The 12063-nt window shown below is 42.3% G+C and overlaps 1 non-coding gene across 1 annotated transcript; it reads right to left on the bottom strand.

Moving 5' to 3' along the window:
- Window positions 1-11179: 11179 nt before the first annotated feature.
- Window positions 11180-11252, bottom strand: TRNAF-GAA (transfer RNA phenylalanine (anticodon GAA)). Its single transcript has one exon. It is a non-coding gene; the product is annotated as a tRNA-Phe (tRNA).
- Between the last annotated feature and the right edge of the window lie 811 nt (window positions 11253-12063).

Raw genomic sequence — 12063 nt, 5'->3', positions numbered from 1 at the left:
CTAATCTGAGGTGCTGTTAACCTGCGATTTCTGAGTCTGGTGACTCGGATGCAAGTGCACTTGGGGACACATTCAAAGTTTGCCCAATTTTTCGTACTGACTGACCTTCATTTCTTAAAGTAATGATGGCCACTCATTTTTCTTTACTTAGCTGCTTTTTTCTTGCCATAATACAAATTCTAACAGTCTATTCAGTAGGTCTATCAACTGTGTATCCACCTGACTTCTGCACAACACAACTGATGGTCCCAACCCCATTTATAAGGCAAGAAATCCCACTTATTTAACCTGACAGGGCACACCTGTGAAGTGAAAACCATTTCCGATGACTACCTCTTGAAGCTCATCAAGAGAATGCCAAGTGTGTGCAAAGCAGTCATCAAAGCAAAAGGTGGCTACTTTGAAGAACCTAGAATATAATGCATATTTTCAGTTGTTTCACACTTTGTTAAGTATATAATTCCACATGTGTTAATTCATAGTTTTGATGCCTTCAGTGTAAATGTACAATTTTCAAAGTCATGAAAATACAGAAAAATCTTTAAATGAGAAGGTGTGTCCAAACTTTTGGTCTGTACTGTATATATATATATATATGTATATATACACATATATATATGTCCATGCACAAAGAAGAAAAAGTAGCACTCACTGATACTTTAAGAACACTTCTTTATTCTTTTTTTATTTTTTACATTAAAAGTGATGAGGCGGAGGAGCATGTGAGATTCATTACGGACGATGGCTGTTTAGCGCTCCGGCGCTTCAACGGGTCTTGTATAAGGGGATGAGGTGCTGAATACAGTCCCTAGATATCACTGGCATATATAGGGAGCACGCTTACAGAGGTGCTGGTCTTCCTTCTTCTTTGTTATTTGCAATTTACAGGGTGGACCATTTATATGGATACAACTAAATTAAATGGGAATGGTTGGTGATATCAGCTTCCTGTTTGTGGCACATTAGTATATGGGAGGGGGAAAACTTTTCCAGATGGGTGGTGACCATGGCGGCCATTTTGAAGTTGGCCATTTTGGATCCAACTTTATTTTTTTCAATGGGAAGAGGGTCATGTATATAATGTTCGGTATTTGATGTATTTGTATTAAGCTGAAAAATCATGTTGCTAAGTCATTTTTGGAGAACGTGCATTTTTGTCACATTTTCACTGCACTTTGAATTTATATCTATTTTTTTTCTGGACATTATTACAGAATATTAATGGTGTCATCAAAAATCACAACTCATCTTGTGAAAAACAGGATGTGACGACATGGCTTCTAGTCTTAATAACCCAGACGTCTAGATTTGTTAAGCCAAGAGAAATACACTATTATCTTTGTGTTGACTTTTGAATTTATGTGTGTTTCTTTGATGGGTCAAGAAGGACAGGCTAGTATTTGTATCAACCTGAATGTTGACTTCTCTTGGTCTGTGAACAATGAATGTTTGCTAAATATGCTTATTAGCCATTGTTTGTACCCTGTGGCTGCAAATTGTGCAGAATAAATAAAATAAAAAAAATGTGCCATGCTCCATTAAATGTAATGTCAGAGGCCACATGCTCAAAAAGGGCAACCTCGAAAAAACGTGACACAAGCCACTCCATCTGGAAGATTTCAGAGGAATCCCAGCCTTCATCCTTTAAACCCTGAAAAATGATCCGGACTTACAATGGGGTGCACTGAATTGCTTCCATGAAAGGGCTGCTGTCCGGAGGAACGAACCAGACCAAGAGGGGTCATCACGTTAGGTCAATACCGGGAAGTCACTTCATGGAGAAAATCAGAAATCAAGTGGGTAGTCAAGATAAAGGCCAAGGTCAGACAACAAGATACATAAATTCACACAGAAGCAATGTGTCAGAGACCAGGTCCAGGTGAAAACTAACTATTAACTGGTAGCTATTAACTGGCAGTATGTCTGCTGGGGTTTATATAGAAGGGGTCTCACCCATTGCTCCCAACAGAGAGCTAATTACATACCAGCTCACTGCAGCTATACACAGGTATGTGGAGAGGTAGAAAAAGTTTCAGCAATCTAACAGCTAATCACCCACATGCTGCCTGAATCCAGCAGTAACAGTAGTGTTAGTGCTGCACCATCTAGTGACCAGGGCAGGGCTTGAAGCAGTCATTTCAAACATGGATGTGACAGATGTATTATCCTCCTGAAGCATTGCTCCTTAATCAGTATAGCTAATTATATAAGGCCCTAATTTGACTCTGTATAACAGTACCGCAAGAATATCGTGCACATGGCTCTTACATGTGCATGTGGTTGATTGATCTGGAGACTTTTAGATAGTTTGTATATTAACTATAAGTAAGTGGAGATAAAGATAACTAAATCTGAGTGAATGGAGATGTTGCAGATGGAGCAGAACATCTTTCATATTTCCGTTTGTTACTTTTCAAAACATTTTGTTTCCCAGGTTAAATTGAATTTGCATCCAGACTTCTTGTGTATCATAAAGCAATTCTGAACTAATGTTGACACTGTAATTATATGTAGCCATTTCTGGATACTTTACACCTCTGCTTTATTAGTAGAAAATCTTAGCGTATAAACGAAACATCATTATTCCTCTTTTGTTACCAATTTTCATCCTGTTCTTATCAACAATGTTACTTCATAATGAGCATAATGAGAATGGTAATAAGGATTATTAGGCATGATCAAAGATGTTAATGAATCTTACAAGCAAAAACATCAATGTTAACCTTTGCCCACTCATTTTTTGTTTTCTATTTTTTTTTTCCTTTTTTCTCCACAATGGACAATGATGGCTCGCTGTTTTAAAAACTAATCACAAGTGCCTATTAAATTTCAGTTTCATATATTGCTTGAGGTAGAACTGATTATCATAGTGAATGAAATAGTTGTTTGGCTAATTCTCAGGGGACAAAAAGTCATTCTTCAAGGTGATGCATCTCATTTGTGGAATACATTAACAATTGAAGGCAGTTAAAAATACATGTGAACTCCCTGTGAGACAAATCTAAAGCTGACCACATGTATATACTTTTGTTGTACTCGAAGAGAAAAAAAAAATGTGATACGGAAGGGTGATTTCTACAAACACTTGAGACTTTAATTTCCATCTCTAATGTGCTACAGATCAGAGATGCTTAGAACATATTTTGGATTTGCTGCTTTTTAAAGAACTTTTAATGTCTTTTGCATTTTTCAAAGGTGAAAGTAAAAATATGAGAAAATAAGATAAGACCCAATAGATCTAAAGGTCAAGTTTGTGATAAGAATTATCCTTTAAGTTCAAGGTTGCATGGTAATAGAAGAGTGAAGTGGTTGTATTTTTTTTAAATTACAGTAGGAGGAAATCACTTAAATGGAAAAGGCTACATGGAAGGTAATATTAATGTCAGGAAAAATAATGTAACTATATTAAACTTACATTTGTTGGCATTTCTCATTTACATTAAATACTCAAAATATGAGTATGTAGAACAGCACTAATTTTCCTTGGTAATATAGATAATTTATACTCCCAGCTTCTTGCTTTATTGTAATTTGTATACAATGTTTCTTGTTCATCGGAGAAACAGGGTTGACAATGTAGGAGTTGCAGAGTTAGCAGTTGCAACTATACTCTGATGCTTGAAGAGGCCACATAATAGAACACCAGTGTTAAAAATGGTACATGGTAGGCACAGATTTTGCATTAAAGGGAACCTGACAGATGATACATGCTGCCCAGACACTGTCTGTACAATCTCAGCCAGGTATGTTTAACTCTGAAACGTTGCAATGTGTAAGATAAAAACACAGTTTAATAGTCGCCAGGGACCGAGCTGCATGGAAGACTAGTCGAACAGGCGGTTCCCTGCTGTCCTGCAGTGATAGGTCTTTCTCCATACATAACCCAAGATAAAAAACAAAAAGAGCATATACCCTGCAGTAAGTACATAATTAAATAGTAATAGTACATGTAAATAACATAAGGTACTTGGTTTACACTATTTTGATCAAAAAAACATAACAGTCATCCTACCATGACAAGGTGTACCCAATCGGGACAGTCCTATCTCTAGTATTAAACCTCAGCATGTGTCAGCCGACCTCAAAATACATGGAGGCAGAGCAGGACCTAGACCCAACTGCTCAAACATCTGCCCATGGGAAGGTATATCCTGTAGATGAAATGCCTAGCTCATTAAGTAGGATCCATGCCCCTGTTTGTAAAAAATATAAGAAACTACAGAAACACCAAAGAAATTAGCCAGAAAAAATGTTGGTTTAAGTCCACAACATAGGTGCATGTTCACACTGTGGCCATTTAACAAGCTAACAACTAAGCTAAAACAAAATGAGCAAATACCCTGCAGTATGAAAATATATTAATAAATAGTAATAGTGCATGTAAATAACATAGATTACTTAGTTAACACTATTTTGATAAATAAAAAGCATAAAAGCCATTCCACCACGAAAAGGTGTAACCAATCGGGACAATCCTATCTTCTTTAGCTTTGCTTTCGCCATATGTGCATGTAGGGAGAGGCATGTCACTCAAGGGCAGCAGGCGGGGAACAGCCATCAGGGACCTGCCTATCTGGTTAGTCTCCTGTGTGGCTCGCTCCCCTATGACTTTTAAAGTTTTTTTTTTTTAAATGCAGCAGAGTTTCAGAGCCATTGTCTGATACATGCGGCCTGTGTAAAGTTATAACATTCAAATATCACAAGGTGCAGTGAGACCTTACACACACATGCACAGAACTTCCCCAGGCCTCATTGGAGCTGGAAGTACCAGCCTAGAGTGAGAGACTCAAGGATTTCAGTGCATGCAATGACAGTAAAATGCGGCGACTGAGTAGGCAATGGTGAGTAACGGAGGAGCCAGAGAGGTGAGTTTAAGCATTCTTTTCATTTTTTTACCTTTTGATGGATTTTACAGTTCAAAAAGATGGCGACCAGCAGCTGTAATTTTGTTGAATCAGGGCGGAAACAAAAAAAAAATTGGGGTCAAATGTGAATTTTTAGTAATATTGGAGTAAAACTCAATTTCACTCTAATATTTTTGCTCATCTATACTGGGTGATTATACCTTCATTTTTTATTTATAAATTTACTTACATTTTGAATTTTTTTTTTGCTAGTTAGGTAACTTCTTTATTGTCCAGGAGTCCAAATAATTTAAGTTTATTATAGGTGTAATAAAAGAGTGCTCAAAAGTTAAATAAATAAAGAATAGTAAGAAATATGTTAGTAATCATTGGGTGGAGATAAAATATAAAATCAATTAAGAATTTTAAAATGCACAACAAGTGCTCCATTCAATTCTTACTGGCGATAGACTTGTGACTGGAGAAACAAGAGGGATACAGAAACCCTGGTGGTCAGTGGGGCGTCCTATGATCAGACCTACACAAATCTTTTAAATAGTAATACCCATTTTAATTTTTCTTCTTTATTTTATTTTTATGGGTCTTGGAGTTTGTTTTTCTGTTACATAGCTTTAAATCCCTTGTGTTTCTTCACGCAACCATAGTGTTAAATCATAGAACTCAATCTGCCTGCAGCCGCCACTAGGGGTATATGGAGTTATACAACTTCTATTAAGCTCAAAACAATTCTATATGCAGTAAACTTCACTGAATCCCATAGTGGCGGCTGCAGGCAGTCAGAATATTGTTATGTTACTCTATCACTGTACGAAGAGAAACAGAGGATCTGGAGTTCTATATTATAAAAAAAGGAGCTCCGGCCACAGGCTACGAGATCAAAGAAATTTGTCTGTTAAAATAAAATGGTGTCAACGACCTTAATGATCAGAGTGTTATGGATGTAAATCATAGGACACTAACATTGCATTCTCAGGCAGTGGTCACACTGCTGATGAAAACCATAATAGCCCTATGCTACTGCGGTTTCTCCAATATACCCCTGCACAACCACCAAATCTTGCAGGAAACCACTGTTTCACCCGCAAGACCAGATGACCGATCGTAATGGCACCTCAGTTTTGCTGGTGTTTCTGACGCGCCCCCTGGGCCGTGGGGTACCCGGAGCCGGGCCTGTAGACGCTGGGGGTTGTAGTCACTGTGGCGATGACCAGGTCCGTGACCCAGGGCGGTCAATCCAAGGGGTAGTATTTGTATATGAATGTAAATGTCCATGTGGAATGCGGTCAATAGGAACCTCCACTGCGAAACAGTCCTCTGAAGCTGATGTTTTGCAGTAAGGGTGGTATAACTTCCCACAGGTAGAGTGTAGCTTCAGGGCAGTGTGGATGATGGTGGTTGTGCAGGGTGTCGCAGTGCAGAAATAATCACAAAGTCCGTATAGTGCAATCCCAGGGTCTTTACTGGTGGCAATGATATAGGCCCAAATGGGAGTACTGGCTAGTGATGAGGGCCTGGTCAGTCTGGGAGCAATCACAGAGTCCTCCTGGTCAGGTGGAGTTGTAGGCCTGCCGTTCTGACTATACTCTTTTGGCTATTCTGCTTGCAGCTGTGTTGTGGCCCACATCCCTGAGTGTAACGTGCTGTGCTCACCCGTATGGCTGGCAACTCGGGCCTTGTGGATTCCCCACTCCTCTGTGGCGGTACTGGTCCCTTGATGCTGCTGAGCCTCCGGGCTTCTGATGGGGCCAGGAGACCTGCAATCTCCTGCCCTACGGTATCTGCTGCTGGGTATGCAATCCCCACAGCCTCAGACTCCGGTGTCCGGTTCTCTGTGTATGATCTGGCTAGGACGAGCTATCTCCAGCTCCAGTCCTCAGCCCTTGCTCCTGGATGTCTACTCCTCAACACTGACACTAGACTCTGACTAACCTAACCCCGCCTCCGAACCCAGTTATAAAGGGCAGGATCCTCCCCTTTTAGGTCTGGAGCAGGAGGTGTTGCATGTACTGTGTTCCTGACCAGGAAACCCCTGTTTGCTCTCAGACATGGCATTACTACCACTGTGGCAACCAGATCCTCTGGGGTGTCACATTCCCCCCTAGTAAGTTTCAGTACTCCGGGACTGAACACATTTTTCAAAATAACAGGTAACAACAACAATAAGGATACATTAGAAATATTTACAAGGCATTATAGTTATTAGAGGTCACGGCATAATCCGTAACCAGGTGTCCATTCCACTGAAACAAGGTGCGCTTCTTGAGGGACCCGTCTCAAACCCTCCACAGAGGCCCTGGGGTGGCTGCAGGGCATTGATGATCCTGTGTTGGACCACGTCTTCAGCCACCTCCACGAGTTTTTGTCCAGTGGTCCGGCACAAAGTGGCACTTTACAGGTGCAACTATTTACAGGCAAAGTTTTTGGTTATCCACTGTCCATAACCTGAAAGTCTTTGAACCCTGTCGGGTAACTGGAAAAATATATTTAGTACACACATATAAACATTTCAACATTTGCAATAATACAGTTATACATTACACTTTAAATTCTCCATCGAGCAGGGATCTGACCTCTGGTAATTCTGGTAGATCTACGTAACACACTGTCTGTCTGTGTTCTACCTTGGTCCCCTGTATCTACCCCTGGTGTAGTGGGTTCTGCATGAACTGCACTACAGGTACTTTGAGGTGACACTGGTAGGTTGGGCAACTTCCTACGAACTCTTTGGCTTACCGTGGGTATGACAGGTTCACTACTAGCAGAGGGTGGATTCTCCTGGTCTGCTGATGAGGAATCTTCTGCCTCCAGGGCCAACTGTTCTTCCAACTCTACTGGGACTTCTGCAGTTTCCTGAGGGGCTGGTTGGAGAAATGTAAGGACTGGCACAACTATTGCATTATTCACTTGTGTCCATGACCGGGGAAATTCTCCGAGTACCGTGCTGACCATTTCTTCCACTTCCTCTGCGGGTTGAGGGCTATCTTGGTCTTCTTTTGGATGTTGCAGCTGCTCGGGACATTTCTTCAGGTGGTCTCTGGAAACTGTTGTTAATGTTTCTCCTCCATACTTACTAATGAGGTACACCTTGGGGTTACCATGGCTTGAGGGTAGAATGGTGTACGGTTCTTCCTCCCACTGGTCATCCAACTTGTGGTGTCGCCTCTTCCTCTTTAGGACTTGCTCTCCATGTGACAGGGGAACAGCAGGTGCATGTTGATTGTAAGTCTTCTCCTGCCTTTGTCTTGCTTGAGACAGACTTCTTTCAACACTTTCCTGTACCTTGCGGTATTGCTGCTGCCACTCAGTATCCCAATCTGCATCTGGTGAGACGGTCTCTGGTGTTAGGACTCCCATATCCAGGTCGATGGGCAGCTTACCAGGTCTGGCTCTCATCAGGTAAGCAGGTATGCAGTTGGTGGAATTCACTGGGATATGATTGTAGAGGTCCACCAGATCTGGCAACTTTTCCGGCCACAGACTGTGTTCTTCCAGGGGCAACGTCTTCAACAGGTCTATCACCACCTGGTTCATCTTCTCACACAACCAGTTGGTCTGGGGGTGATAAGGCATTGTCCTGATATTCTTGCAGCCATACAGGTTGCAGAATTCCTGGAACACCTCCGCTTCGAAGGCCAGACCTTGGTCAGTTAGCACACGTTCTCGGTAACCATGCGGGCGGCAGAAGGGCTGCTGGAAAGCTCTGACTGCTGTTTGAGCCGTCTGGTCCTTTACTGGCACTATTACCAGAAACTGGGAGTAGTGGTCTATGATGGTGAGGGCGTAGACATAGCCTGACCTGCTTGGGGCTAGCTTCACGTGGTCCAAGGCTACCAGTTCGAGTGGCTGTTTGGTGAAGATGGGCTGCAGGGGAGCCCTCTGGCTGTCATGGTCTTTTCTTCTCAGGTTGCATGGTCCGCATTCTCGACACCACCTCTCGATTGCTTTCCTCATGCCAGCCCAAAAGAACCGTTCACGTAGCAGGACTTCCAGATTTTTCCATCCGAAGTGTCCTGCTCCATCGTGGTACGCTTCCAAGACCATAGACGCATCCCGCCTCGGGACTAACACCTGCCAGACCAGTTAATGTGTCCGAGAGTTGATGGCTCTTCGACACAGCTTCCCTTCATAAATGAACAGATTGCCTTTCTCTTTCCACAGCTGTTTGGTCTCCTCAGGAGCATCTGGATCAGGGTGTGCTTCAGCTTGGGACAGCAACTCTTTGACTAGGCGGACAGCCAGGTCACTGTCTTGTGTTTCTGCCCATTCATGGTGGGGCAATGGATTAAATGTGGCCTCCCTGTTGGCAGAGCACCTGTTCTTCACACAGTGGGAGCACCGAGTTCATAGAATCATAGAATCATAGAATGGTAGAGTTGGAAGGGACCTCCTGGGTCATCTGGTCCAACCCCCTGCTCAAAGCAGGATTCACTAGATCATCTCAGACAGATGTCTGTCCAGCCTCTGTTTGAAGACGTCCATTGAAGGGGAACTCACCACCTCTCGTGGCAGCCTGTTCCACTCATTAATCACCCTAACTGTCAAAAAGTTTTTTCTAATATCTAATCTGTGTCTCCTCCCATTTAGTTTCATCCCATTGCTTCTAGTCTTTCCTTGTGCAAATGAGAATAAAGATGATCCTTCTACAATGTGACAGCCCTTGACATATTTGTAGACAGCTATTAAGTCTCCTCTCAGTCTTCTTTTTTGCAAGCTAAACATTCCCAAATCCTGGAACCGTTCCTCATAGGACATGGTTTGCAGACCAGTCACCATTCTGGTCGCTCTTCTCTGAACTTGCTCCAGTTTGTCTATGTCTTTTTTAAAATGTGGTGCCCAAAACTGTACACAGTATTCCAGATGAGGTCTGACCAAAGAGGAGTAAAGACCGATAATGACTTCACGTGATCTAGACTGTATGCTTCTGTTAATACATCCCAGAATTGTATTTGCCTTTTTTGCTGCTGCATCACACTGTTGACTCATGTTCAGTCTATGATCTATTAGTATACCTAAGTCTTTTTCACATGTACTGTTGCTTAGCTCTATTCCTCCAATTCTGTATATGCTTTTTTCATTTTTATTGCCCAGATGTAGTACTTTGCATTTTTCCCTGTTAAAAACCATTCTGTTGGTTGCTGCCCACTGCTCCAGTTTATTTAGGTCTTTTTGAATCCTCTCTCTCTCTTCTCTAGTATTAGCTATCCCTCCTAGCTTTGTGTCATCAGCAAATTTAATCAGTTTACCCTCAATTCCTTCATCTACATCATTGATAAAGATGTTGAACAATACAGGTCCCAGGACGGAGCCCTGTGGTACCCCACTTGAGACATTCATCCAGCTGGATGTGAAGCCATTTACAACCACCCTTTGAGTCCGATCACTAAGCCAGTTATGAATCCACCTAACAGTTGCCTGGTCCATTGCATACTTGGTCATTTTTTCAATAAGGATGATGTGAGATACTTTGTCAAATGCTTTGCTGAAGTCAAGATATACTATATCTACAGCATTTCCCTGATCCACCCAGTCAGTGATTCTGTCATAGAAGGAAATTAAGTTAGTCTGACATGACTTGTTAGTTACAAACCCATGCTGACTCTGGTTAATCACTTCATTCTTATCCATGTACTTACATACATGTTGTTTAATAATTTGTTCAAAGATCTTTCCTGGTATAGAAGTCAGACTCACCGGCCTATAGTTCCCTGGGTCCACCTTCTTCCCCTTTTTGAAGATAGGAACAACATTTGCTCTTCTCCAGTCTTCTGGGACTTCTCCTGTTCTCCAAGAATTTTCAAAGATTATGGAGAGTGGTTCTAAAATTTCTTCTACAATCTCCTTCAGTACTCTGGGGTGTAATTCATCTGGACCTGGAGACTTGAACTCATTTATGTTAGCTAAATATTCCCTCACAATCTTTCTGTTTACAGATAACTTGGATTCCTCTATTCCTTTAAAAGGACAGTGAAGATCAGTTGATGTTACATTTTCTTTCTGAGAGAAAACAGATGCAAAATAGGAATTAAAAAGTTCGGCCTTCTCAACATCCTCTCTTACCATTTCTCCATTTTCATCCTGTAAAAATCCTATAGCATCTTTGACTTTTCTTTTACTTTTTACATACCCCCAAAATCCTTTTTTATTGCTTTTGACATCTCTTGCAAGCCTTAATTCATTGTCAGCTTTAGCTAACCTGATACGTGCCCTACAGGATCTGCAGACTGCATTATAATCTTCTTTAGATATGCCTCCCTCTTTCCATTTAATAAACATTTCTTTCTTTCTTTTTAGCATGTGTTTAAGTTAAAAACTTTTGCCGAAACCCAGGATTGAACCAGGGACCTTTAGATCTTCAGTCTAATGCTCTCCCAACTGAGCTATTTCGGCAGGAGTTACCCCGTGACGGTGGAAAGCGGGGATCTCTATCTCCTCCAGCCCCTCCGGATCTTCTCCCCCATCTGGTAGGTTAGGCATCCTGGACAGCGCATCAGCGTTTGTATTCTTGCGCCCAGCCCGGTACTTGATGGTGAATTCAAAATTAGACAGTTGGGCCATCCATCTTTGCTCCAGGGCACCAAGTTTTGCAATGTCCAGGTGTGTCAGCGGGTTGTTATCTGTGAAGACGGTGAATTTGGAGGAGGCGAGAAAATGCTTGAAGCGCTCTGTCACAGCCCAGACTATGGCGGGGAATTCCAACTTAAAGGAGCTGTAGTTCTCGGGGTTTCTTTCTGTAGGCCGGAGCTTCCTGCTGGCGTAGGCAATTACTCTCTCCCTGCACCAACAAAAAGTTCAGTTAGGGAAAAGAAAATGAAACGGACAGGGAGAAAATCCCTGTACTATAAGTAGTTACTTCTATTATTCTATAGATAATCCCGGACTGCCTTGCTGGATCTGGGACAGCACCGCTCCTAGTCCCACGTTGCTCGCGTCCGTATGGAGGATGAAGGGTTGACCATAGTCGGGGTAGGCCAGGATCTCCTCTCCTGTGAGGGCCATCTTCAGTCTGGTGAAGGATTCATCTTCCAGCTTGTCCCACTTGAATGGAGGCGTCAGGTTTTTAGCCTTCCTGGACTGTCCTACTAGGAGGTCCTGCATGGGTGCTGCCATCTTGGTGAAGCCTGGGATAAATCTTCGGTAGTAGCCCACCAACCCGAGGAGCTGCCGCACTCCCTTGATCGTGGAGGGTCTTGGCCAGTCC

The sequence above is a fragment of the Phyllobates terribilis genome, unplaced genomic scaffold (genome assembly GCF_046119375.1).
Source record: "Phyllobates terribilis strain yellow unplaced genomic scaffold, ASM4611937v1 Scaffold_4__5_contigs__length_816908805, whole genome shotgun sequence".
NCBI classification, from domain to species: domain Eukaryota; kingdom Metazoa; phylum Chordata; class Amphibia; order Anura; family Dendrobatidae; genus Phyllobates; species Phyllobates terribilis.
The sequence above is the reverse complement of the archived record's forward strand: the minus strand, read 5'-3'. Positions and strand labels throughout refer to the sequence as shown.